At 42.5% G+C, this 27,980-nt stretch overlaps 1 pseudogene; it reads right to left on the minus strand.

Moving 5' to 3' along the window:
* Nucleotides 1-7,395: 7,395 nt before the first annotated feature.
* LOC115172160 (extracellular tyrosine-protein kinase PKDCC-like) lies at nt 7,396-27,425 on the minus strand (annotated as a pseudogene).
* Between the last annotated feature and the right edge of the window lie 555 nt (nt 27,426-27,980).

The raw sequence follows: 27,980 nt of genomic DNA on the forward strand, positions 1-27,980 counted from the left end.
CCATTCGGCCATCAGATTTGCCACCAATGCTCCTTATAGGACACATCACTGCACTCTATACTCCTCTGTAAACTGGTCATCTCTGTTTACCCGTCGCAAGACCCACTGGTTGATGCTTATTTATAAAACCCTCTTAGGCCTCACTTCCACATATCTGAGATACCTACTTCAGCCCATATCCTCCACATACCAGTCACATTCTGTTAAAGGTCCCCAAAGCACAGACATCCCTGGGTCGCTCCTCTTTTGAGTTTGCTGCAGCTAGCGACCGGAACGAGCTGCAACAAACACTCAAACTGGACAGTTTTATCTCAATCTCTTTATTCAAAGACTCAATCATGGACACTCTTACTGACAGTTGTGGCTGCTTTGCGTGATGTATTGTTGTCTCTACCTTCTTGCCCTTTGTGCTGTTGTCTGTGCCCAATAATGTTTGTACCATGTTTTGTGCTGCTACCATGTTGTGTTGCTACCATGTTGTTGTTATGTTGTGTTGCTACCATGCTGTGTTGTCATGTGTTGCTGCCTTGCTATGTTGTTGTCTTAGGTCTCTCTTTATGTAGTGTTGTGTTGTCTCTCTTGTCGTGATGTGTGTTTTGTCCTATATTTATATATATTTATCCCCCGTCCCCGAAGGAGGCCTTTTGCCTTTTGGTAGGCCGTCATTGTAAATAAGAATTTGTTCTTAACTGACTTGCCTAGTTAAATAAAGGTTAAAAAAAATTAAGAAATATGTGTACACTACATAAAGGGTATGTTGTATTATGTATTTGTATTTATTAAGGATCCCCATTAGTTCCTGCCAAGGCAGCAGCTACTCTTCCTGGGGTTCAGCAACATTAAGGCAGTTATATGCAATTTAAAATATTGCATGACGTTACATTTCATAACACTTTAACCAATACATTTAGTGTGTTCTCTCAGGCCACTACTCCACAATCACATATCTACAATGCAACATCCATGTGTATGTGTCTGCAGAGTGTGTGTCTTGTAATGTGTATACGTGTCTGTGTGTCTGGTAACAGTCCCCGCTGTTCCATAAGGTGTCTTTTTGAAATATTTTCTTTATCTGATTCTACTGCTTGCATCAGTTACCTGATGAGGAATAGAGTTCCATGAAGCCATGGATCTACTGTATGTAGTACTGTGCTCCTCCCATAGTCTGTTCAGAGTCCATCCATGGTCCATGGACATGGTCACTGGACGCCATAGTGAAACGTTGCCTTGGCTCCATTCTAGCTCCATGGGTATATGAGGCGGAATAAACCTTTGCCTTGGAGTTAACTTGGGGGACATTAAAAACACATGATCCATGGCCCTTCTCTCTCTCCCCGGGCCTGTCAAGTTCATTATTGCTACTCAGAGGAACAGGTCTGTCAGCAGATAGCCTAGGGCAGGGTTCCCCAACTGGGCAGGGTTCCCCAACTGGGCAGGGTTCCCCAACTGGCGACCCACAGGTTTTATTTGGCCAGCTAAATTTCTGAGCAAAAAAAAAGAAGAAAAAAATGTACTTTTGTTTTTACATTTACATTTTCTTTGTTGGACATAAACTGTAAAAACACCAGGAAATCATCATAATTTGAGAAATCTGTTTCCAGTATTCCCATGCATATCAGAGACACGTGATCATATACAAATGTAAGCAAGGTTTGAAATTATTATGTTTTAGTCAAATATTACATCTGTTTGGGATTTGAGGTCAATTTTCAGTCTACAAATTATTAGTAATTATGTTCCGGCCCCCCGACCATCCGCTCAAGAAAAACATCGCCCCACGGCTGAATCTAGTTGATGATCCCTGGCCTAGGGTCACATTCAGGAGGGCACAAAGTGCAAAACATTTTGCATCAGAAAACAAACATTCAGCTGTATACATCCCTGTTTCACTCCATTTCAAAGTGTTTACTCCATACCGAACACAATCTGTGAACTCACTCAACCCCTCACTGGCAGATCTCAGAACAGCCAAAACCCGAACGAACAGAGGGGCAACGATGCCCTGCATACGTCTCCCAGTGGCTTGTTTTTATGAACATATAATTTCCAGATGGAGGTCATGAATAAAAATAATGTAAACAAATCGAGTGAAACTGGAAAATAAAGCAACAGAAACAGAGGAGAGTAATAACAATCTCCCTGAAAAACACCATCTTGTCAATTTCGGACATAGGAATAGAGACATTCTGTATGTTATGTGATGGGAGAAGGGGGTTAAAGGGAACCATTATCTTTACTGTTTTTTTGCGGGGGGGTTCACTTTTTTGCCCTCCTCATTGAAAGAGCAGAGCTCAACCTTGAACCAGGCACAATTCAAGCTATACGGAACAACAGGCAGAGAAAAGGAGGAAATAGACAATCCCTACAGAGAATACAGACAATCCCTATGGAGACAACAATCCTGGGGCGGTTCATGTAAAAACACAACAAAATATATCATGGCTTGAAAATACTTTAACCAATACATTTAGTGTGTTCCCTCAGGCCACTACACCACAATCACATATCTACAATACAACATCCATGTGCACGTGTGTGTAGAGTGTGTGCCTTACATTAAATTTTTTTTACATTTTAGTCATTTAGCAGACGCTCTTATCCAGAGCGACTTACAGTAGTGGATGCATACATTTCATTTCAAGCATTTTTTTTTTTTGTAATGTGTATACGTGTCTGCAGAGTGTGTGTTTTGTAATGTGTATACGTGTCTGTAGAGTGTGTGTCTTGTAATGTGTATACGTGTCTGCAGAGTGTGTGTCTTGTAATGTGTATACGTGTCTGTGTGTCTCTTAACAGTTCCCGCTGTTCCATAAAGTGTCTTTTTGAAATATTTTCTTTATCTGATTCTACTGCTTGCATCAGTTACCTGATGAGGAATAGAGTTCCATGAAGCCATGGATCTACTGTATGTAGTACTCACCAACCCCACAGATTCAGGACTGTTCTTCCAGAGCAACTGTATGATCCTTCCCTGAAGACCTGGGCCATTTGCAGTGCCATTTAGGCATTAATAAAGCTGGCATGCTCATTCTACATCAGTGGTGTCATACCTGCAGGCCACAAATAGAATGATTGCAGGTCAGATGTGGCCCATGGGCCGGGAGTTTGAGACCCTTGTTCTACATAATCTTCAACAACATTTAACAATGTTGTGCCCTGCTGAAGACAGTCCAGTGCTACAGTATTTGTATTTGTACATTTTTTTTATTATGGATCCCCATTAGTTGCTGCCAAAGCAGCAGCTACTCTTCCTGGGGTCCAGCAAAATTAAGGCAGTTTATATAATTTTAAAACATTAAAATACATTCACAGATTTCACAACACACTGTGTGTCCTCAGGCCCCTATTCCACCACTACCACATATCTACAGTACTAAATCCATGTGTATGTATAGTGTGTTTGTTATCGTGTGTGTGTGTGTGTGTGTGTGTGTGTGTGTGTGTGCCAATGTTTGGGATGCTTCACAGTCCTCGCTGTTCCATAAGGTGTTTTTTTAATCTGTTTTTTAAATCTAATTTTATGTAGTTCCATGTAGTCATATCTCTATGTAGTACTGTGTGCCTCCCATAGTCTGTTCTGGACTTGGGGACTGTGAAGAGACCTCTTGTGGCATGTCTTTTGGGGTATGCATGTGTGTCTGAGCGGTGTGCCAGTAGTTCAAACAGACAGCTCGGTTCATTCAACATGTCAATCAATACCTCTCATAAGTAGTGATGAAGTCAGTCGCTCCTCCATTTTCAGCCAGGAGAGATTGACATGCATATTATTAATATTAGCTCTCTGTGTACATCCAAGGGCCAGACATGCTGCTCTGTTCTGAGCCAGTTGCAATTTTCCTAAGTCCCTTTTTGTGGCACCTGACCACACAACTGAACAGTAGTCAAGGTGCTACAAAACTAGGGCCTGTAGGACCTGCCTTGTTGATAGTGTTGTTAAGAAGGCAGAGCATCGCTTTATTACAGACAGACTTCTCCCCATTTTAGCTACTACTGCATCAATATGTTTTGACCATGACAGTTTACAATCTAGGATTACTCCAAGCAGTTTAGTCATTTCACCTTGCTCAATTTCCACATTATTTATTACAATTTTTGGTTGAGGGTTTAGGGTTTAGTGAGTGTTCTGTTCCAAATACAATGCTTTACGTTTTAGAAATATTTAGGGCTAACATTCCTTGCCACCTACTCTGAAACTAACTGCAGCTCTTTGTTGAGTGTTGCAGTCATTTCAGTCACTGTAGTAGCTGACGTGTATAGTGTTGAGTCATCCGCATACATAGACACTCTGACTTTACTCAAAGTCAGTGGCATGTTGTTAGTAAAAATTTTAAAAAGCAAGGGGCCTAAACAGCTACCCTGGGGAATTCTTGATTCTAACTGGATTATATTTGAGAGACTTCCATTAAAGAACACACTCTGTGTTATGTTAGACAAGTAACTCTTCATCCACATTATAGCAGGGGGTGTAAAGCCATAACACATACATTTTTCCAGCAGCAGACTATGATCAATAATGTCAAAAGCTGCACTGAAGTCTAACAAGACAGCCCCCACAATCATTCTATCATCAATTTCTCTCAGCCAATCATCAGTCATTTGTGTAAGTGCTGTGCTTGTTGAGTGTCCTTCCCTATTAGCATGCTGAAATTCTGTTGTAATTTTCTTTACTGTAAAATAGCATTGTATCTGGTCAAACACTATTTTTTTCCAGAAGTTTACTAAGGGTTGGTAACAGGCTGATTGGTCGGCTATTTGAGCCAGTAAAGGGGGCTTTACTATTCTTGGGTAGCGGAATGACTTTAGCTTCCCTCCAGGCTTGAGGGCACACACTTTCTAGTAGGCTTAAATTTAAAATGTGGCAAATAGGAGTGGCACGATCGTCTGCTATTATCCTCAGTCATTTTCCATATAGATTGTCAGACCCCGGTGGCTTGTCATTGTTGATAGACAACAATATTTTTTCACCTCTTCTACACTGACTTTACGGAATTCAAAAGTACAATTCTTGTCTTTCAGAATTTGGTCAGATATACTTGGATGTGTAGTGTCAGCGTTTGTTGCTGGCATGTCATTCCTAAGTTTGCTTATCTTGCCAATGAAAAAGTCATTAAAGTAGTTTGCAATATCAGTGGGCTTTGTGATGAATGAGCCATCTGATTCAATGAATGAAGGAGCCGAGTTGGCTTTTTTCCCAAAATGTCATTAAAGGTGCCCCAAAGCTTTTTACTATCATTCCTTATTAATTTATCTTTGTTTCATAGTGTAGTTTATTTTTATTTAGTTTAGTCACATGATTTCTTAATTTGCAGTATGTTTGCCAATCAGTTGGGCTGCCAGACTTAATTGCCATTCCTTTAGCCTCATCCCTCTCAACCATACAATTTTTCAATTCCTCATCAATCCAAGGGGATTTAACAGTTTTTACAGTCATTTTCTTAATGGGTGGTTATTAGTAACTGGAATAAATCGTTTCATAAATGCGTCAAGTGCAGTGTCCCTTTTCTCCTCATTACACACCACAGACCAGCAAATATTATTTACATAATCAACATATGAATCATTACAAAACTTATTGTATGACCTCTTATACACTATATTAGGCCCAGCCTCTGGAACGTTGGTTTTCCTAGATATGGCTATTATATTGTGATCACTACATCCTATGGATTTGGATACTGCTTTAAAGCAAATATCTGCAGCGTTAGTAAAAAATGTGATCAATACATGTTGATTTAATTCCTGTGCTGTTTGTAACTACCCTGGTAGGTTGACCGACAACCTGATCCAGGTTGCAGGCACTGGTTACAGCTTGAAGGTGTTTCCTTAGTGGGCAGCTTGATGATAGCCAGTCAATATTTAAATCACCCAGAAAATATATTTCTCTGTTGATATCACATACATTATCAAGCATTTCACACATATTATCCAGATACTGACTGTTAGCACTTGGTGGTCTATAGCAGCTTCCCACCAGAATAGGCTTTAGGTGAGGCCATATTACTTCAACAGTATTTAACATTAGATCGCCTCTAAGCTTCACAAGAATGTGGTTCTGAATATAGACCGCAACACCGCCTCCGATGGCATTTCTGTATTTACAGTAGATGTTAAAACCACGTATTGCTACCACTGCATCATCAAAGGTATTATCTAAGTGAATTTCAGAGTCAGAATATGAATGTCATCTGTTACAAGCAATTATTGACTTCATGGACCTTGTTTCTTAGGTTACATATGTTAATAAGGGCTATTTTTAGCACTTTTCTGGGTAGCTTGATTGTTTTTAATGCTTTACTGGGAAGCTTATCAGAGGTAGACTTACTCATGTTATTTACATTGGAGCTGATAGTGCAGGGTGAGCTGCATAAAGTGGTCTTCCTACTATTGCACACCGCCTCAGTGCTAACAGTGTAACTGGGGTTTATAGGCTCATGTTTACTGCTTACAATAGCTGTAGGATAAACAGATGTATTCGGTGCAATTAGGGGGACATAAATTAAATGACTTACATCGTGTTTGCCAATGCCCCTAAGATCACGCACATTTGATGCAGCATTATGACGACTCATTGTCACAACGGTAGGGATTAACTGAGCTGGTCTTGGATCATTTACCAGTCATTGTTCCAAACGCAGCCTTGAAAATGCGTGGACAGATTCCAGGAGCCAAGATGATTCGGATGGACACCGTTATTCCTGTAGAGTATCTTCTGTTTCCAGAAGGTGTCAAAGTTATCAATAAAAGTGACTCCAGCAGAGCTACAGTAGTCTTTTAGACAGATGTGTAATGCCAGCAGTCTGCTGAATCTTTCACACCCGCGGCCCAACGATGGTACTGGACCTGAAATGACTGGGCATTTTTTGGAGTCTTTTAAAGCTAAAATCAGTTCTTTAAAATCCATTTTCAAATGTATATCCAGTACTACTTGAAAGCTCAGTCCAGAAAGCAGTTTACATTTATATTTTAATAATTTAGCTTATGCTCTTATCGAGAGTGACTTACAGTAGTGAGTTTATACATTGTCATACTTTTTTCGTACTGGTCCCCCGTGGGAATCGAACCCACAACCCCTGGTGTTGTAAGCTCCATGCTCTACCAACTGAATCACACGCAGTGATCCAGTCAGTCATTGACTTAGTATTTTCTCCCCAATGCCTTATCATGCCAACCAGTTCTAACCTAGACAGTAGGGGACCAGGGACCATGAGACACTCCCGTAGCCCTCCATAACCTGCTTCTACCAGGCCAACCCCAGGCCGATCTTGGCTCATCTCTGGCTCTGCATACCTGCATTCAATACCTCCTCCTCTCAATGGAACTCACGAGAGCTCTCCCAAACAGGGAAGATGGTTTGTCCCATTCGTGTGCGAACAGGAGATTTACTTTGAATTGTTCTCAGGGCTCCTTAGTATTATGGACCTGTTCCATGAGAAAGGGCCTGAAAACAAGGAGCATTTACATGTAAGCCCTATAATGACCTGGCAAGTTGGCACGCATTCCCTGGGCTTTGTGCAAACTTGGCGGAGCACCATATGTCGTGGGATCTGCCCCCGTTGAAGTGGGAAACAGATTGAGAGGAGAGTGTGCCGAAAGGAATGCATACACATGCCAACACAGTGTGAAGTGTGATTGGCTGGTTGGAGAAGAGACGGGATCAATTCCTATAGTGATGCTGTCAAAAAGACAGATTCCAAAACACAATATATCAAAGCACTTTTAATATTAAACAACATTAAAAATTAAAACAAGCATATTGAAAGTTCAGAACAGCAAGTAATCATTGAACAGAATCTCTTTCGTTGAAAAAAAGTTACAGGTTCACACCCACAAGGTGTACAAAATAAAACACAAACAATGCAATGATAATTCCATTTTAGCATCACATATGGTATTAACTTAACTTGGCATTCAAATCAAAGACCATTACGAGGGAACGAAATGATTGTGATCATCTAGGCCGACTGCTGTGATGATATATATATATATATATATACACATATATACACACACATACATATATATACACACACACCTATATGCTTGTTACTATTCGCAGCCCTCGACGCACAAACCTGTATTCCTACGGTAAGCCACAGGGCGCATTATCATCAAAGTGTATTTGTATAAGAGTTTGTTTCACCCCCCCCCCCAGAGAGGGGCTTGGAGTCTTACCATTGGCTCCATGTAGCCTCGCAAACACAACACACAAGGCGGAGGTGGGAACAGAGAGGGGCTTGGAGTCTTACCATTGGCTCCATGTAGCCTCGCAAACACAACACACAAGGCGGAGGTGGGAACAGAGAGGGGCTTGGAGTCTTACCATTGGCTCCATGTAGCCTCGCAAACACAACACACAAGGCGGACGTGGGAACAGAGAGGGGCTTGGAGTCTTACCATTGGCTCCATGTAGCCTCGCAAACACAACACACAAGGCGGAGGTGGGAACAGAGAGGGAACAATTTCTTCATAATTATACCTGATGGGAAAATCTGGCAGCCAGATCAAACGAGCCAGTGAGAAAAAGCCCTATAAAATATATCACATTCATTTATTTTCTTCAAAAACAACCCCCCCCCCCCCCCCCCATTTTCCCAACTTCCGTTGTCTCACTCCTGATAGCGTAGTTCCCGGTGAGGCTTTGGTCTTTTTCAAATACACCTCCGAGTTCACATCTGGAACCAGATAGCTGAAACCGTTTTGGAATGAGGCAAGGAGCCGGCCTGCAGACAAGCAAAGATAAAGAAATAAGAAAAAAGCTAAGTTCTTCAGTGACTCAGAATGAAAGTAAATCTGAAATGGATCTTGATATCAGGTTTAAAGTAGTCAGCATTAAGGGGATTCAACGTGAATGATTTACGCATTTTAATGACAACAAGGAGTTCCCAAATTGATATAATTTTGATCTGTAAAAATGTGACTTTAAAAGGTGAAATTAGGCATTTTACATCGTTGACTTCCCAAAGCATCATTTTCCAATTCCACCCCTGATGACAACCACAGTTCAGTCAATGTCTCAAGGGTGACAATGAGTGACACTAACCTGTCCACGTCCTCTGGTTGTTCAGGCTGAAGCTAGTGCACTGAGGATGGGAATTACAGATGAAGGCCGCCTCCTTGGCGCTGTGCACCAACAGCATGCAGCCTTGGTGGTTGTACGAGGGCCAGCATCTGGATTCCATATTTCCAGAGGTGCTGATGCCTCTCATGACTGCATAATCTAATGGGGGGGAGAAGAAACACCAGAGTCTTTCAGAGACGTTGTGGGGCCCAACTTATCTGCTAAACATTAACATGGGATGTGAAGTAGGAGCGCCTGGCCTCGCTCCAACACAACATCAGAACGGAAGTCAACTCATTCACAGTGAGAGGAAGGTGGCAGGGGTGTCATGTTACCCCATTGGTATTCTTTAACCTAAACCTACAAGACCGGGGTTGGAAATGTTGTGGGGGGCACACTCATTTGGGGACAAGCGCTTCTGTTGGGGAATTTGTGAGGCAAACAGAGGCTCACTTTAAAAGTGAAAACTTAAGCTGGAAACAAAATGGTGACAGGTTTGAACTCCAGAAACACAGTGTTGCTTTATAAGAACAATCAGTAGAACAAATCATCTGGAAAAAGGGGAGACATTAGGTTTATCTGTTTTTTAGGTCTTGGACAGTGAATCTCCTCTGTATATCCTCGGTCTATGGAGTTCCAAAATTGAACTTGATGCTAAATCAACACAGACCATTCATAAGACCTATAGGCCCAGGAATCCATTTAGCCTGTAACTGAACACAGGTACTGGACAGTTACAGTTTCATTAAAAAACTCATTAGCCAGAACCTAGCTGCTTACAGTGTTAATACATGACAACACTGTTTGTCTAAAACATTACTTAATATTTCCAGGCTCAGTCCGCTCAGTCTACTTTCCGGGTTTACGATGATTACTATTCACAATGCAGCTGCATAACCCAGTTCTGGAACATGGAAATATCACTGCAGGATCTCAGCCAGTTGTTTTAGTTATTAATATTTCATAGAGTGAAGAGCTGGAGGGGAGGGGTCTGGAGCACTGTAAAAGCCATTTAGACCAGAGGCTGTAGTAAGACATAGCACATTACCTCTGATTAATGATGGAGGCATGTTGTCCAGGTGAATGCCGGACTTGTACAGATGGAGCACGTCTTCAAAGGCTTCCAACGTGTCATCCACGTCACCTTTCATCTCTCCTGGAGAAACACAGGTCAGCACAGGAAAGGCATGAGGGGAAACACCACTGGGATTAGTCATATGCTTGGTTATATGTGAACAAAACTACTTTCCCCTGGTCAGGCAGGCCCATGAGGTCGGTCAAAACACCTGGCCCTACTGTAGTTAGGGCTGTGGCGATCATGAAATGTTGTCAGCTGGTGATTGTCAAGCTAATAACTGCCAGTCTCACGGTAATTGACCGTTAATTAACAAACATGTTTAGCATCTCCTGGCTTCCACACATAGCCTACAAGCCACTGATAGAGACCTTTGGAACATCTACATTTAAAAAGGTCTAATAAATCAATGTAATATAGCCTACACCGTCACATTAAATCCATTATTTATTTTAGATAGGTCTAAAGAAACATGATATGAAGAAAATGTAGTCCATTTCAGAATAACATATGTTAGGCCCTGATCTGGCTATGCCACATGGCTGTGGCATACACTAGTTCACTTAGCAGACAAGATTTGGTTAGAATTCCATGGCATTATCTCATAGTATGAAGAATACAATTGAACAAAGCTGAATAAAATAGAAAGGATATATTCTCCAAATGAATTCTGAGGAAGCGCACACATGCGGCTATTCTGTGTTGAGCGGTTAACAAAGGAACAGGTTCTTCTATGTGCTTAATTTTGAGTTATTTATGCAACTTTAGTTGTGATACAAATGTTGGGCTACATGTTTAGATTTTTATTACATTCTAAGGCTGCATGAAAGGCAAAAAAGTTGCATGAAAGGCATGAGCTCTGCTTTGTTTTTTTGCGCAGGCTGTATACACTTCATCAGTCTCTCATTCACAATTTGGCAAACATTGATAATATTTTCACTAGGCCTCGAATTCCCAGCGTTTTGCGGCCAAAGTGGCCGTTATGCCCTTGGGCTGAATATAATAATTATATTTAGGGGTAGGCCGTCATTGTAAATAAGAATTTGTTCTCAATTAACTGACTTGCCTACAGTAGTTAAATAAAGGTTAAATAAATAAAATAAAAAACAATTCCCTTCTCCTGGCTGCCAATCACGGTGCTCCAAAGAACCTCTCACTGACATGGCTCACTCAGATATGTCAATTCTTATTAGCCAATGCCTGTCACGTGATTGGGTCCTTCTCACAGGCATCTCAGCACTGAAGTAGACTCCAAGCGAAGACAGACACATCGGGGACTCAACTGCGCGCGTCCCTCTTATTGAATTCCGAAGCGCATATTGAATATGTTAGAAGAACTATCCACATTTACTTTCGACAAGCCAACAAGATGAATAGGCCTAACATAGAGCAAAAGCACTGGCCTATGTCAATCTACTCTCCCACAAGTACAAATGTTGACCTAATCTATTGGTCTGAGAGAGAAATATTCCAAACATAGTCTAGGACAGTTGTGGGATGGGATAGATCCCAAATTAATACAACCACTCACATCCAAAAAAAACATTTAAAAGCAATGAGGCTGATGCAACAGATCAGAACGTTTAGCTTAAAATGTTGATAAACTATTAGGCTATTTGTTCACATTATAAGTGCAGCAATGCGCACATGGCAGTAGGCTATAAGCAAGAATGATCCAAAATGCAATCAATTAGCGGAAAAACACTGTTCTCAAAAGTGACCGCAAATGTGATTATGCATGTAATGCTTTATTATAAAGGGGCATTTGTATGGTGAAAATTATCTTCCCCAAACTTACGACTCACGTGCTGCTTATGTATGCCAGTTAGGCTTTACACCTGTTGTAAAGCGGATTAATGTGCTTCATTTTAAAGACGTTATTTGGCCATAAAAATCCCATCAAAGTGCAGGGCCTACAGTTTTAGGGAAAAACTCTGGGCTCTAACATATGAAAAGGCCATATTATGTCTTTCCAGATGTATAATAGTAATGGCGGGTCATGTTCAGTAGCACTGGGAATTGCAAGGGACCTCACAATACGATATTATTAGGATACTTAGGTGCCGATAAGATATGTATTGCGATTCTATACTGTGATTTTATTTGCGATTCGATGTTCCAAACACATTGCTCACCATATGTCTGCTGCAGAGGGACAAGAGAGAGCCATGAGAAAACTAGTTTTGATCAGTCATGGAAATAAATGTTTGGAAAGCAAACTGGCTCCCTATTTAAAAAGAAGATGGAGAACGAGCTATGAAGGAAAAATACTAGTTTGTGCAGGTACAGCCAACCAGCGCAAAAATAATACTGCGATATTGACAAAACAATGCGATCCGTCATATCATCAAAAATAATATCACGATACGTAACTGTATCGAGCCCACCCATCACTAATGTTCAGTCTACTCCAGTCCTCACCCGTTGAGTTCATGATGTGATCCACCAGATGTCTCAGAGCAGCTGGGGCTTGGTGAGGCAACAGGTAGGTGAAGAAATACCTGGGGCGGGGGAAAAGAAACACTTCTCATTCAGACAAGTTCCATCACATATGTCGCTCAATGTGGACTCCTCATCACAACAAACGTGCAGTAAACCTGTCAGGATCATTAGTGAATACATGTAGTCTTCAAAATGGAACAAAGCGAGGTCTGATCTAACTAAACCAACAAAGAGTGGGACTATAATGCAACATAACACCTACCTTACCAATTGTTTTTAACTAAGGGGCTGGTTTCCTGGACTTAGATTAAGCCTATAACTGAACTTAAATTCACTTTCAATGAAGATTCTCCATTGAGCTGTTTATTACTGTAGGATAAGCTTTAACTTCATCTGGGTCTGAGAAACTAGCAATGAAATGACTACATCTCACCGATCTTTGCAAAACACTTTAAAATATATTTTTTTACCGGTGTTAAGCTTTAGCGATGGGAGTGCAGCTACCTGTATTACCTGTAGGCGTTGTAGAGATTCCTCATCTCATTAAGCCCTCACACACTCCCTGGGCCGAGCAGGGCTGGCTGAAGTTGCGGAGGGGGAACTGTAAGACACAGTCCTGGTCCGTCTGACAGGTGGGCTCTGTCACACTAGCATCGTCTAGGTCTGTTAGTTTCAGCTCCCCAGACACCATGACGAACTGACGGGGTTGGAAGTCCAACAGAGCCACGGAGCCCAGAGGGGAGTGGGAGAGGAAGTGGAGGAGCCTCACCAAGCCCAAACAAACCTGAGGTAAAATATGTGCAGGTTTGATGTTGTTGTTGAAGTTATGGTTGTCATGGTCTACTCTGTTGTTCATTGACATGTATGTCATGTACATCGTAATTCATGATGATGATGATTTCATCATATGTGATAGTATTGTTTAGACTGTCAGCTGTGGTATGTAAAAAATGTGTGCAAGAAAATACTAACGTCTAACATCTTACTAATACAGTGTTGTTACAAGTGCAATTACAGGGTTAGAGGTTTAAGAGCAGTAAGGGAAAGGGGGATACCTAGTCAGCTGTACAACTGAATGCATTCAACTGAAATGTGTCTTCTACATTTAACCCAACCCCTCTGAATCAGAGAGGTGCGGGGGCTGCCATAATCGACATCCACGTCTTCGTCACCTGGGGAACAGTGGGTTAACTGCCTTGCTCAGTGGCAGAAAGACACATTTTTACCTTGTTAGCTCGGGGATTCGATCCAGCAACCTTTCGGTTACTGGCCCAACGCTCTAACCACTAGGTTACCTGCCGCCCCCATAACCCGTCCAGTTTCCTGAATGTCTCTCAGTGCAGCACTATAAAAAGAAGAGTTGGGTGAAGGACTGATGGACTCTTCACCATGTGTTTGATCACACGGACTGGGAAATGTTCCGGGTCGCCTCTAGGGATAGTACACTAACTCGGTGTCTAAGTTCATCAGGAAGTGCATAGAGGACGTTGTTCCTACTGTGACAATTATAAACTTATCCAAACCAAAAACCTGTGAAAGATGGCAGCATTCTCGCAAAAATGAAAGTGTGAACCACCGCATTTAACCATGGCAAGAGGACTGGGAACATAGACGTGTAGAAAAAGACCAGCTATGACCTCCGTAAAGGCAATCAAAGAGGCAAAACGACAGTACAGGAACAAAGTGGAGTTGCAATTAAATGTCTCAGAGACGAGAGATTGTGGCAGGGACTCCAGACAATCACGGTTTATAAAGAGAAAGCCAGCCACATCGGGAACACTAATGCCTCACTCCTGGACAAGCTAAACACCTTTTCCCACTTGAGGAAAACAACACCGAGCTGCCGACGTGGGCCCCCGCCATTCACGAGGACTGTGTACTCCCGATCTCCAGACGAGGACTGTGTGCTCCCAATGGCTGATGTAATTAAGACATTCAAGCATGTTAACCCTCACAAGGCTGTCGGCCCAGACGGCATCCCAACATGGGTCCGCAGACCAGCTGGCTGGAGTGTTTACAGACATATTCAATCTCTCACTATACCAGTCTGTTGTCCCCACTTGCTTCATCATTGGGGCCTCCTGAGTGGCGCAGCAGTCTAAGGCACTGCATCATAGTGCTTGAGGCGTCACTACAGAACCGGGTTCGATCCCGGGCTGTGTCGCAGCCAGCAGCGACCGGGAGACCCATGAGGTGGCACACAATTGGCCCAGCGTCGTCCGGGTTAGGCGAGGGTTTGGCCAGCCGGGATGTCTTTGTCCCATCGCTCTCTAGCAACTCTTGTGGCGGACAAGGCGCATGCACGCTGACACTGTCGCCAGTTGTACGGTGTTTCCTCCGACACGTTGGTGCGGCAGTGTGTCAAGAACTAGCGCGGCTTGGCAGGCTTGTTTTTCGGAGGACGCAGAGCTCTTAACCTTCGCCTCTCCCGAGTCCGTACGGGAGTTGCAGCGATGGGACAATACTGTAACTACCAATTGGATTTCAAGAAAACGGGGTAAAAAGTAAAAAATTATATATATATAGTTGAAGTCGGAAGTTAGCCAAATACATTTAAACTCAGTTTCACAATTTCTGACATTTAATCCTAGTAAAAATGCCCTGTCTTAGGCCAGTTAGGATCACCACTTCAATATTAAGAATATTGAAATGTCAGAATGATAGTAGACAGTGATTTATTTCAGCTTTTATTTCTTTCATCACATTCCCAGGGGGCAGAAGTTCACATACACTCAATTAGTATTTGGTAGCATTGCCTTTAAATTGTTTAACTTGGGTCAAACGTTTTGGGTAGCCTTCCACAAGCTTCCCACAATAAGTTGGGTGGATTTTGGCTCATTCCTCCTGACAGAGCTGGTGTAACTGAGTCAGGTTTGTAGGCCTCCTTGCTCGCACATGCTTTTTCAGTTCTGCCCACAAATTTTCTATAGGATTGAGTTCAGGGCTTTGTGATGGCCACTCCAATACCTTGACTTTGTTGTCCTTAAGCCATTTTGCCACAACTTTGGAAGTATGCTTTGGGTCATTGTCCATTTGGAAGACCCATTTGCTGCCAAGCTTTAACTTCCTGACTGATGTCTTGAGATGTTGCTTAAATTATGTGGATATATTGTCCTCCCTCATGATGCCATCTATTTTGTGAAGTGCACCAGTCCCTCCTGCAGCAAAGCACCCTCAAAACATGATGCTCCACCCCCGTGCTTCACGGTTGGGATGGTGTTCTTCGGCTTGCAAGCCTCCCCCTTTTTCCTCCAAACATAACAATGGTCATTATGGCCAAACAGTTCTATTTTTGTTTCATCAGACAAAAGGACATTTCTCCAAAATGTACAATCTTTGTCCCCGTGTGTAGTTGCGAACCGTAGTCTGGCTTTCTTATGGCGGTTTTGGAGCAGTGGCTCCTTCCTTGCTGAGTGGCCTTTCAGGTTATGTCGATATAGGACTCGTTTTACTATGGATATAGATATTTTTGTACCGGTTTCCTCCAGCATCTTCACAAGGTCCTTTGCTGTTGTTCTGGGATTGATTTGCACTTTTTGCACCAAAGTACGTTTATCTCTAAGAGACAGAACGCGTCTCCGTCCTGAGCGGTATGACGTCTGACTGGTCTCATCGTGTTTATACTTGCGTACTGTTGTTTGTATAGTTGAACGTGGTACTTTCAGGCGTTTGTAAATTGCTCCCAAGGATGAACCAGATTTGTGGAGGTCTACAATTTATTTTTCTGAGAGCTTGGCTGATTTCTTTGACTTTCCCATGATGTCAAGCAAAGAGGCACTGAGGTTGAAGGTAGGCCTTGAAATACATCCACAGGCACACCTCCAATTGACTCAAATGATGTCAATTAGCCTATCAGAAGCTTCGAAAGCCATGACATAATTTTCTGGAATTTTCCAAGCTGTTTAAAGGCACAGTCAACTTAGTGTATGTAAACTTCTGACCCACTGGAATTGTGATACAGTGAATTATAGGTGAAATAATCTGTCTGTAAACAATTGTTGGAAAAATTACTTGTGTCATGCACAAAGTAGATGTCCTAACCGACTTGCTAAAACAACAGTTTGTTAACAAGAAATTTGTGAAGTGGTTGAAAAACGAGTTTTAATGACTCCAACCTAAGTGTATGTAAACTTCCGACTTCAACTGTATATATAAATAAAAAGTAAAAAGATATTGCTGTTCATCGACTACAAATCAGCCTTCTTATTACCCTCCAAGCTTTTTTTATTTTAAATTGAACCTTTATTTAACTAGGCAAGTCAGTTAAGAACCAATTCTTATTTGCAATGACGGCCTACACCGGCCAAACCCGGACACGCTGGGCTAATTGTGCGCCGTCCTATGGGACTCCCAATCACGGCCGGTTATGATACAGCCTGTATTCGAACCAGGATGTCTCTAGTGACACTTCTAGCACTGAGATGCAGTGCCTTAGACCGCTGTGCCACTCGGGAGCTCCAGATTAAGCTCAGGGGTCTGGGTCTGAACACCTCCCTGTGCAACTAAGTCCTAGACTTTCTTGACACGATGACCCTAGGTGTTGAAGGTAGGCAACAAAACCTTTGCCATGCTGATCCTCAACACGGGGGCCCCACAGGAGTTCGTGCTCAGCCCCCTCCTGTACTCTCTGTTCACCTATGACTGTGGTTACGCACGTTTACAACTCAATCAACTAGTTTGCTGACGACACAACAGTGGTAGGCCTGATTACTAACAATGACGAGACAGCCTACAGACAGGAGGTGAGAGCCCTGGCAGAGCGATACGCGGAAAATAACCTCTCCCTCAACGTCAACAAAACAAAAGGAGCTGATGGTGGACGACAGGAGACAGCAGAGAGAGCACACCCCCATCCACATTGATGGGGGTCGCTGTGGAGAAGGTTAAAAACTTCACTGAGTACCTGAAATGGTACCCCCACACCGATACTGTGGTGAAGAAGGCAAACAGCGCATCTTCAACCTAATAAGGCTGAAGAAATGAATCTTGGCCCCTAAGACCCTCACAAGCACTCTGTCGGGCTGTATCACTGCCTGGTATGGCAACTGCACTGCCCGCAACCGCAGGTCTCTCCAGATGGTGGTTTGGTCAGCCCAACACGTCACCGGGGGCACACTGCCTGCCCTACAGGATATCTACAGTGCATTCGGAAAGTGTTCAGACCCCTTTACTTTTCAACATTTTGTTAGGCCTTATTCTAAAAGGGATTTTTTTTTAAATCCCTCATCAATCTACACACATTACCTCATAATGACAAGCAAAAATAGGTCTTTCGGTTTTTTGGCAAATGTATTTGAAATAAAAATAAACTGAAATATCACATTTACATAAATATTCAGAACCTTTACTCAGTACTTTGTTAAAGCACATTTGGCAGTGATTACAGCCTTGAGTCTTCTTGGGTATGACGCTACAAGCTTGGCACACCTGTATTTGGGGAGTTTCTCCCATTTCTCTCTGCGGGTCCTCTCGAGCTCTGTCAAGTTGGATGCAGGTCTTCAAGGTTTGTCAAGTGCATCCTGTTTCTATAACCAATGGAAACAGGATGCACCTGAGCTCAAGTTCGAGTCTCATTGCAAAGGGTATGAATACTTATGTAAATAAGGTATGTTGTTCATATTTAATACATGCTAAAATTTCAAAAAAACTGTTTTTGCTTTGTCAATATGGGGTATTATGTGTAGATTGATGAGGAATATAATTAATTTAATCTATTTTAGAATAAGGCTGTAAGGTAACAAAATGTGGAAAAAGTCAAGGGGTCTGAATACTTTCTGAAGGCACTGTAATATTATTTATATTCAAGTCGAGGCAGTCGGTCACATATTTATATTCTGGACTCTGATATTGCTTGTTGTGATGTTTTTTAATATCTTATCTTTTTTCTTTATTTTTTCTTGAGATTATTTGTGTATTAGTATTGTACTGTTAGACATTTACTGAAACACAAGCATTTTGCTACACTTGCTTTGACATCTGCTAATCTGTGTACGCGACAAATAACCTTTGAGGGAGCAGGCACCTCACCATTACTGTTACTCATTTCTCACCTTCACGGATCCCCAAATTAGTACCCCTGATGACTCTTCACCATGTATTCTAATGAGCTGATACTGTACTTGCAAACAGGAACACTTCTGGACGTTTACGCAAGCACATCCATGCACGTTCTCTCACACACAAAACGCACACACACAGACAATCAGTGTCACGCACACACACACAGACAATCAGTGTCACACACAGACAATCAGTGTCACACACAGACAATCAGTGTCACACACACACACAGACATATATGGGACACTACGCACACTAGAAAATAGTAGAGGGCTTAAGGCGTGAGAGAGGATGCCGACATTCAAGATCCCCGTGAGCACCGACATCTGTCCTTCAGCGTATTTTATCAGGCCCAGTTGGAATGAAGATGGGGACTGGGTTAATCCACTCCAGGCTAAGAATGCCATTTTCCCAGCAGCAGCTCTCTAACGACTTCCGCCGAAGTTGGTGCCTCTCCTTGTTCGGGCGGCGGTCGACGTCACCGGGCTTTCTAGCCGCCACTGATCTACGTTTCATTGTCCATTTGTTTTGTCTTTATTGTACACACCTGGTTTCCATTACATTATTATTTATTCCCTATTTAACCCTCTGGTTCCCACATGGTTTTGTGCGTGTTTGTTCGTTGTTAAGTGTTCGCTATTTCTGTGAGCTGGATTATTTTCCCTGCGTGGAATTATTTTGTTGGTTTATTCGAGTAAAGTACATTTTTACTCAGTTCTGTGTCCTGCGCCTGACTCTGTCCTACCCGCTGCACATTGACACTTGACAAGCTCCCTCTCCAACCCCCTATCATCCACCCCAGGTATACCCCAGTGGGAGCCAGGGGACGGGCTGTTCCTGATTAGCACTTTCTCCAGGGATGTGGAGGAGGAGTGCAGTAGAGAGAGAGAGATTGAGTGTGTCTGTGTTTGAGAGACAGCAAGAGAGAGAGAGAGCAGAGAGAGAAGTCAGAGAAAGAGCAGAGCAAGCGAGAGAGAGCGAAGTGAGAAAGAGAGCAGAGTGAGAGAGAAAAGAGAGTGAGGCAGAGAGAGAGCCCCAGCCAAGGAAGGCCTACAGCAGCACCTAGATCTTCTGCACAGATTCTGTCAGACCTGGGCCCTGACAGTAAATCTCAGTAAGAGAAAAATAATGGTGTTCCAAAAAAAGTCCAGTTGCCTGGACCACAAATACAAATTCCATCTAGACACCGTTGCCCTAGAGCACACAAAAAAACGATACGTGCCTCGGCATAAACATCAGCGCCACAGGTAACTTCCACAAAGCCGTGAACGATCTGAGAGACAAGGTAAGAAGGGCCTTCTACGCCATCAAAAGGAACATCAAATTCGACATACCAATTAGGATCTGGCAAAAAATACTTCAATCAGTTATAGAACCCATTACCCTTTATGGTTGTGAGGTCTAGGGTCCGCTCACCAACCATGAATTCACAAAATGGGACAAACACCAAATTGAGACTATGCATGCAGAATTATACAAATATATCTTCCTTGTACAACGTAAAACACCAAATAATGCATGCAGAGCAGAACTAGGCCGATACACGCTAATGATCAAAATCCAGAAAAGAGCTGATAAATTCTACAACCACCTAAAAGGAAGCAATTTCCAAACCTTCCATAACAAACCCATCACCTACAGATAGATGAACCTGAAGAAAATCCCATAAGAAAGCTGGTCGTGGGGCTCTGTTCACAAACAGAGCACCAGGACAGCAACACAATTAGACCCAACCAAATCATGAGAAAACAAAAAGATAATACTTGACATTGGAATGAATTCACAAAAAAACAGAGCCAACTAGAATGCTATTTGGCCCTAAACAGAGAGTACATAGAGGCAGAATACCTGACCACTGTGACTGACCCAAACTTAAGGAAAGCTATGACTATGTACAGACTCAGTGAGCACAGCCTTGCTATTGAGAAAGGCTGCCGAAGGAAGACCTGGCTCTCAAGAGCAGACAGGCTATGTGCACACTGCCCACAAAATGAGGTGGGAACTGAGACGCACTTCCTAACCTCCTGCCAAATGTATGACCATATACAAGACACTTATATGTCTCAGATTACACAGACCCACAAAGAATAATAAAACGTATCACATTTTGATGAACTCCCATATTTATGGGTGAAATACCGGTGTCCCATGACAGCAGCAAGATTTGTGACCTGTTGCCTCAAGAAAAGGGCCACCAATGAAGAACAAACACCATCGTAAATATAACCCATATTCATTTGTATTTATTTTTCCTTTTGTACTTGAACTATTTGCACATTGTTACAACAACGTACAGTGCATTATGAAAGTATTCCGACCCCTTGACTTTTTCCACATTTTGTTACATTACAGCCTTATTTCTACAATTGATTAAATTGTTTTTAACCCTCAATCTACACACACTACCCCATAATGACAAAGGAAAAACAGGTTATGAAATCTTTGCAAATTAATTTGTTTTAAAAACGGAAATATCACATTTACATAAGTATTCAAACCCTTTACTCAGTACTTTGTTGAAGCACCTTTGACAGTGATTACGGCCTTGAGTCTCGCGTATGACGCTACAAGCTTGGCACACGTGGCACACGTTTGGAGAGTTTCTCCCATTCCTCTCTGCAGATCCTCTCAAGCTCTGTCAGGTTTGACAGGGAGTGTTGCTGCATAGCTATTTTCAGATCTCTCCAGAGATGTTCGATCGGGTTCAAGTCCGGCATCTGGCTGGGCTACTCAAGGATATTCAGGGACTTGACTCGAAGTCACTCCTGCGTTGTCTTGGCTGTGTGCTTAGGGTTGTTGTCCTGTTGGAAGGTGAACCTTCACCCCAGTCTGAAGTCCTGAGCACTCTGGAGTAGGTCTTCATCAAGGATCTCACTGTACTTTGCTTTGTTCATCTTTCCCTCGATCCTGACTAGTCTACCAGTCCCTGCTGCTGAAAAACATCCCCACAGAATGATGCTGCCACCACCATGCTTCACTGTAGGAATGATGTCAGGTTTCCTCCAGATGTGACGCTTGGCATTCAGGTCAAAGATTTCAAACTTGGTTCATCAGAACAGAGAATATTGTTTCTCATGGTCTGAGAGTCCGTTAGTTGCCTTTTGTCAAACTCTAAGTGGGCTGTCATGTCTTTTACTGAGGAGTGGCTTCTGTCTGCCCACTCTACCATAAAGGCCTGATTGGTGGTGCTGCAGAGATGGTGGTCCTTCTATAAGGTTTTCCCATCTCCTCTGTGGAGATGGGAGTTCTTGAGCTCTGATAGAATGACCATTGGGTTCTTGGTCACCTCTCTGACCAAGGCCCTTCTTCCCTGACTCCTCAGTTTGGCCAAGCGGCCAGCTCTAGGAAGAGTCTTGGTGGTTCCAAACTTCTTCCATTTAAGAATGATGGAGGCCACTGTGTACTTGGGGACCTTCAATGCTGCAAACATTTTTTGGTACCCTTCCCCAGATCTGTGCCTTGACATCTAAGTCAGAGCTGTCCAGAGTAGTGATGCTGGACGGGCGAGCAGGTGCGGGCAGTGATCGATTGAATAGCATGCATTTAGTTTTACTTGTGTTAAATAGGCCTAGCTAGTACGGGGAAGAAAAAAAATGTATGAAATGAATTGAAATGTATGCATTCACTACTGTAAGTCGCTCTGGATAAGAGCGTCTGCTAAATGACTAAAATGTAAATGTAATAATCCTGTCTCGGACCTCTACTGACAATTCCTTACCTCATGGCTTGGTTTTTGCACTGTCTACAGTGGGACCTTATATATAGACAGGTGTGTGCCTTTCCAAATCATTTCTGAAAACTTATGTAAATAAGGAGATATATATATATATACATACACACACATACTGCTCAAAAAATAAAGGAAACACTTAAACAACACATCCTAGATCTGAATGAAAGAAATTATCTTATTAAATACTTTTTTCTTTACATAGTTGAATGTACTGACAACAAAATCACACAAAAATAAATCAATGGAAATCCAATTTATCAACCCATGGAGGTCTGGATTTGGAGTCACACTCAAAATTAAAGTGGAAAACCACACTACAGGCTGATCCAACTTTGATGTAATGTCCTTAAAACAAGTCAAAATGAGGCTCAGTAGTGTGTGTGGCCTCCACGTGCCTGTATGACCTCCCTACAACGCCTGGGCATGCTCCTGATGAGGTGGCGGATGGTCTCCTGAGGGATCTCCTCCCAGACCTGGACTAAAGCATCCGCCAACTCCTGGACAGTCTGTGGTGCAACGTGGCGTTGGTGGATGGAGCGAGACATGATGTCCCAGATGTGCTCAATTGGATTCAGGTCTGGGGAACGGGCGGGCCAGTCCATAGCATCAATGCCTTCCTCTTGCAGGAACTGCTGACACACTCCAGCCACATGAGGTCTAGCATTGTCTTGCATTAGGAGGAACCCAGGGCCAACCGCACCAGCATATGGTCTCACAAGGGGTCTGAGGATCTAATCTCGGTACCTAATGGCAGTCAGGCTACCTCTGGCGAGCACATGGAGGGCTGTGCGGCCCCCCAAAGAAATGCCACCCCACACCATGACTGACCCACCGCCAAACCGGTCATGCTGGAGGATGTTGCAGGCAGCAGAACGTTCTCCACGGCGTCTCCAGACTCTGTCACATCTGTCACGTGCTCAGTGTGAACCTGCTTACATCTGTGAAGAGCACAGGGCGCCAGTGGCGAATTTGCCAATCTTGGTGTTCTCTGGCAAATGCCAAACGTCCTGCACGGTGTTGGGCTGTAAGCACAACCCCCACCTGTGGACATCGGGCCCTCATGGAGTCTGTTTCTGACCGTTTGAGCAGACACATGCACATTTGTGGCCTGCTGGAGGTCATTTTGCAGGGCTCTGGCAGTGCTTCTCCTGCTCCTCCTTGCACAAAGGCGGAGGTAGCGGTCCTGCTGCTGGGTTGTTGCCCTCCTACGGCCTCCTCCACGTCTCCTGATGTACTGGCCTGTCTCCTGGTAGCGCCTCCATGCTCTGGACACTACGCTGACAGACACAGCAAACCTTCTTGCCACAGCTCGCATTGATGTGCCATCCTGGATGAGCTGCACTACCTAAGCCACTTGTGTGGGTTGTAGACTCCGTCTCATGCTACGACTAGAGTGAAAGCACTGCCAGCATTCAAAAGTGACCAAAACATCAGCCAGGAAGTATAAGAACTGAGAAGTGGTCTGTGGTCCCCACCTGCAGAACCACTCCTTTATTGGGGGTGTCTTGCTAATTGCCTATAATTTCCACCTGTTGTCTATTCCATTTGCACAACAGCATGTGAAATTTATTGTCAATCAGTGTTGCTTCCTAAGTGGACAATTTGATTTCACAGAAGTGTGATTGACTTGGAGTTACATTGTGTTGTTTAAGTGTTTCCTTTATTTTTTTGAGCAGTATATATATATATATATATATATATATGCAAAAATGTCTAAAAACCTGTTTTCACTTTGTCATCATGGAGTATTGTGTGTAGATTGATGATTTACAAAATAATAATAATACATTTCAGAATAAGGCTGTAACGTAACAAAATGTGGGAAAAGTCAAGGGGCCTGAATACTTTCCGAATGCACTGTATATAATATGTATACAGCCATAATATGACATTTCAAATATCTCTATTCCTTTGGAACTTCTGTGAATGTAATGTCTACTATTCATTTTTTATTGTTTATTTCACTTTTGTTTATAATCTATTTCACTTGCCTTGGCAATGTAAGCATATACAGTTGAAGTCAGATGTTTACATACACTTAAGTTGGAGACATGAAAACTCGTTTTTCAACCACTTTTGTTCTTGTTAACAAACTATAGTTTTGGCAAGTTGGTTAGGACATTTACTTCGTGCATGACACAAGTCATTTTTCCAACAATTGTTTACAGACAGATTATTTAACTTATAATTCACTGAATCACAATTCCAGTGGGTCAGAGGTTTACATACACTAAGTTGATTGTCCCTTTAAAAACAGCTTGGAAAATTCCAGAAAGTGATGTCATGGCTTTAGAAGCTTCTGATAGGCTAATTGACATCATTTTAGTCAATTGGAGGTGTACATGTGGATGTATTTCAAGGCCTACCTTCAAACTCAGTGCCTCTTTGCTTGACATCATGAGAAAATCAAAAGAAAAACAGCCCGAGACACGAGAAGAAAATGTGTAGAAAAAAAAGCCAGACTACGGTTTGCAACAAAGATCATACTTTTGGAGAAATGTCCTCTGGTCTGATGAAACAAAAATAGAACTGTTTGGACATAATGACCATCATTATGTTCAGAGGAAAAAGGGGGGGACTTGCAAGCTGAAGAACACCATCCCAACCGTGAAGCACGGGGGTGCCAGCATCATGTTGTGGGGGTGCTTTGCTGCAGGAGAGACTGTGCACTTCACAAAATAGATGGCATCATCAGGATGGAAAATTATGTGGATATATTGAAGCAACATCTCAAGACATCAGTCAGGAAGTTAAAGCTTGGTCGCAAATGGGTCTTCCAAATGGACAATGACCCCAAACAAACTTCCAAAATTTGTGGCACAAAGCCCTGACCTCAATCTCATAGAAAAGTTGTGGGCAGAACTGAAAAAGCGTGTGCGAGCAAAGGAGGCCAACAAACCTGACTCAGTGACACCAGCTCTGTCAAGAGGAATTGGCCAAAATTCATCCAACTTATTGTGGGAAGCTTGTGGAAGGCTACCTTAAAGGTTTGAAACAAGTTAAACAATTTAAAAGGCAATGCTACCAAATACTAATTGAGTGTATGTAAACGTCTGACCCACTGGGAATGTGATGAAAGAAATAAAAGCTGAAATAAATAATTCTCTACTATTATTCTGACATTTCACATTCTTAAAATAAAGTGGTGATCCTAACTGACCTAAGACAGGGAATTTTTACTAGGATTAAATGTCAGGAATGGTGAAAAACTGAGTTTAAATGTATTTGGCTAAGGTGTATGTAAACTTCTGACTTCAACTGTATTTCCCATGCCAATAAAGCCCTTTGAATTGAGAGAGAGCGCAAGAGAGAAGAGAGGCTAGTGCCTAGTGTTCTTCGTACCCGAAAGCGTTCCTCCCAGGGGCTCTGTAGTAGCTGGATCATCTGCAGTGGGATGCCCTGCTCCAAGATGGCTGCCCCTTTACTGTCCTCACAGTGGCCTCTGAGCTGCAGGGGGGAAATAGGTTATACTGCCCTATCAGGAGAGAATTGTGAGAAAGCAGCATAACCGTTTCAACACGCTCTCAGGACAAACCAGTAAAATGTGCTCTATTACTTTGGTCTGTTACGGTGAATAGGTAACGGTTTTATTTTATTTATTTAACCTTTATTTAACTAGGCACGTCAGTTAAGAACACATTTATTTACAATGAAGCCCGAACGACGCTGGGCCAATTGTGCGCCGCCCTATGGGACACCCAATCACGGCTTGTTGTGATATAGCCTGGATTTCGAACCTGGGTGTCTGCAGTGACGCCTCAAGCACTGAGATGTAGCGCTTTATACCGCTGCACCACTCCGGAGCAAAGTGTGTTCATCAAGGTAGTCATCACAGTAGCCTACAACTACAGTTACGACCGCTTACAATCAAGTTGCAAATTAGACTGTAATGGATTGATTAAATAGACTTGGTGAATTTTTAGAGCAATGGACAGAGTAGCCAACAGAGGGACACTGTATCTCCTACAGCTGCTGATGCAGAACTGAGACCCAAGTTCAGGAGAGGTTCAAGAGGAAATACATGGGAAGGTCCTGCAGATGCACATTGAGACTTTTCATCCAATTTACACATGCAGCAGAGCATAATAGACACAGAGAACGGGATAGCTCTTTAAATAGGCAACTTTGTCACACTGATGGCCAGAAAGTTCCTAGTTTTCTAACACTGTAGGTCATGTTTTTTTAAGGTAGGGCTATGTTGTTTGTGTAAGCCTCTGATACCTTAGTCTATGGAGATCAATAAAGTTATATTCTATTCCTTGGGCAATTTATGTATTTATTCAATGAATCCCCTTTTCACGTACCTTGATGATGTTTGGATGTTGCAGTCTCTGCAGCAAAACTATTTCTTTTTTCAGTTTGAAAGACAGGAGCTTGTGGCAGCCCAAGGGGTCTTTAAAATCCGCGAGACATCTCCCATGTCAGTTCCTTTGTCGTACACTGTCTTCAACGCGACAGAATGTCCCTCCGATAGCAGAACTTTGAGCACTATTTTGGTATAACCCGAACCAAGGATATCCACAGCTTTCATATCAGCAAGCTGATCACAGCCAATATGATCCTTATTCGTTCTAATAGATTCAATGGAAACTTCACTCTCATTCTCCAAACTAATATCCAATGTATTACTTTCAAATGATTGATGTTGCGCAAAATGTACGGATTCATTCAACAACCTCTCTACCCCAGAATAGATGAGGAAAGGGAGGATTTCCTTGCGTCTTTCGTTGAGTTCATGAACTAATGCTTTACGCTCCATAACAAAATCATCCTGAAGAGTTCCATTTGTAAATATTACTTTATGAACTCTGAAGTGCCAACTGTTCATAAAAAATGTTAAAGAAAAGACCAGAAAATATAAAAGTGCCGCGGCGCAAAGAGGGCTGCGCATTGTGGACAGTTCTTTCACGGGTTGTAGGAAAACACACTAAAAGCTTTCAAATCAAATCGGATAAATGATCTCTTTTGTGGTCGTGGTTAGAGAGAAAGCAAGGTTGAGCTCATTGTGTTTACCTCTTGAGGCACGCCCACCAGAGGCGTGTCTTCCCGTAAAAGCACGCCTCTGAGTTAGCTGATGCAGTGTTTTCACAAGTAAAATCAGGGATGGGCAAGTGTTGGACTGCGGGCAGCATAACACCCTCAGATCAATTTCCACCCCCCCAAAATGTAACTCAATCGGGGTGTCAATTTACTGTTGCAAATTATAATAGTAGAATACACAAGGTGCAATTTCGATATTTGGTTGTGCATCAGCAGTTTTTATCGTGTTGTGTAAAAGTTATTGATAGTTAGTCAATTAGCCATGTCAGCAATTTTTATTTATTTATTGCTAAATTCATTTATCATGATCGAATTACCGGCTGGTGGTCCCCCATTGACTTTGTTAAATCAGTCTCACTCAGATATCACATTAAAAACTGCAAACATGTCTCTCTGCCCAATGGCAAAAAAAATTTGAATTGGTGGGGGCCCACACCCTCATCAAAGTTGTTCATCCCTGGTTAAAATTGTTTTATATATTTATTTTTATTTATCCTTTATTTAACTAGGCAAGTCAGTTAAGATCCAACTCTTATTTACAATGCCGGCCTACATGCCAAACCCGGACAACG

The sequence above is a fragment of the Salmo trutta genome, chromosome 33 (genome assembly GCF_901001165.1).
Source record: "Salmo trutta chromosome 33, fSalTru1.1, whole genome shotgun sequence".
NCBI lineage: Eukaryota > Metazoa > Chordata > Actinopteri > Salmoniformes > Salmonidae > Salmo > Salmo trutta.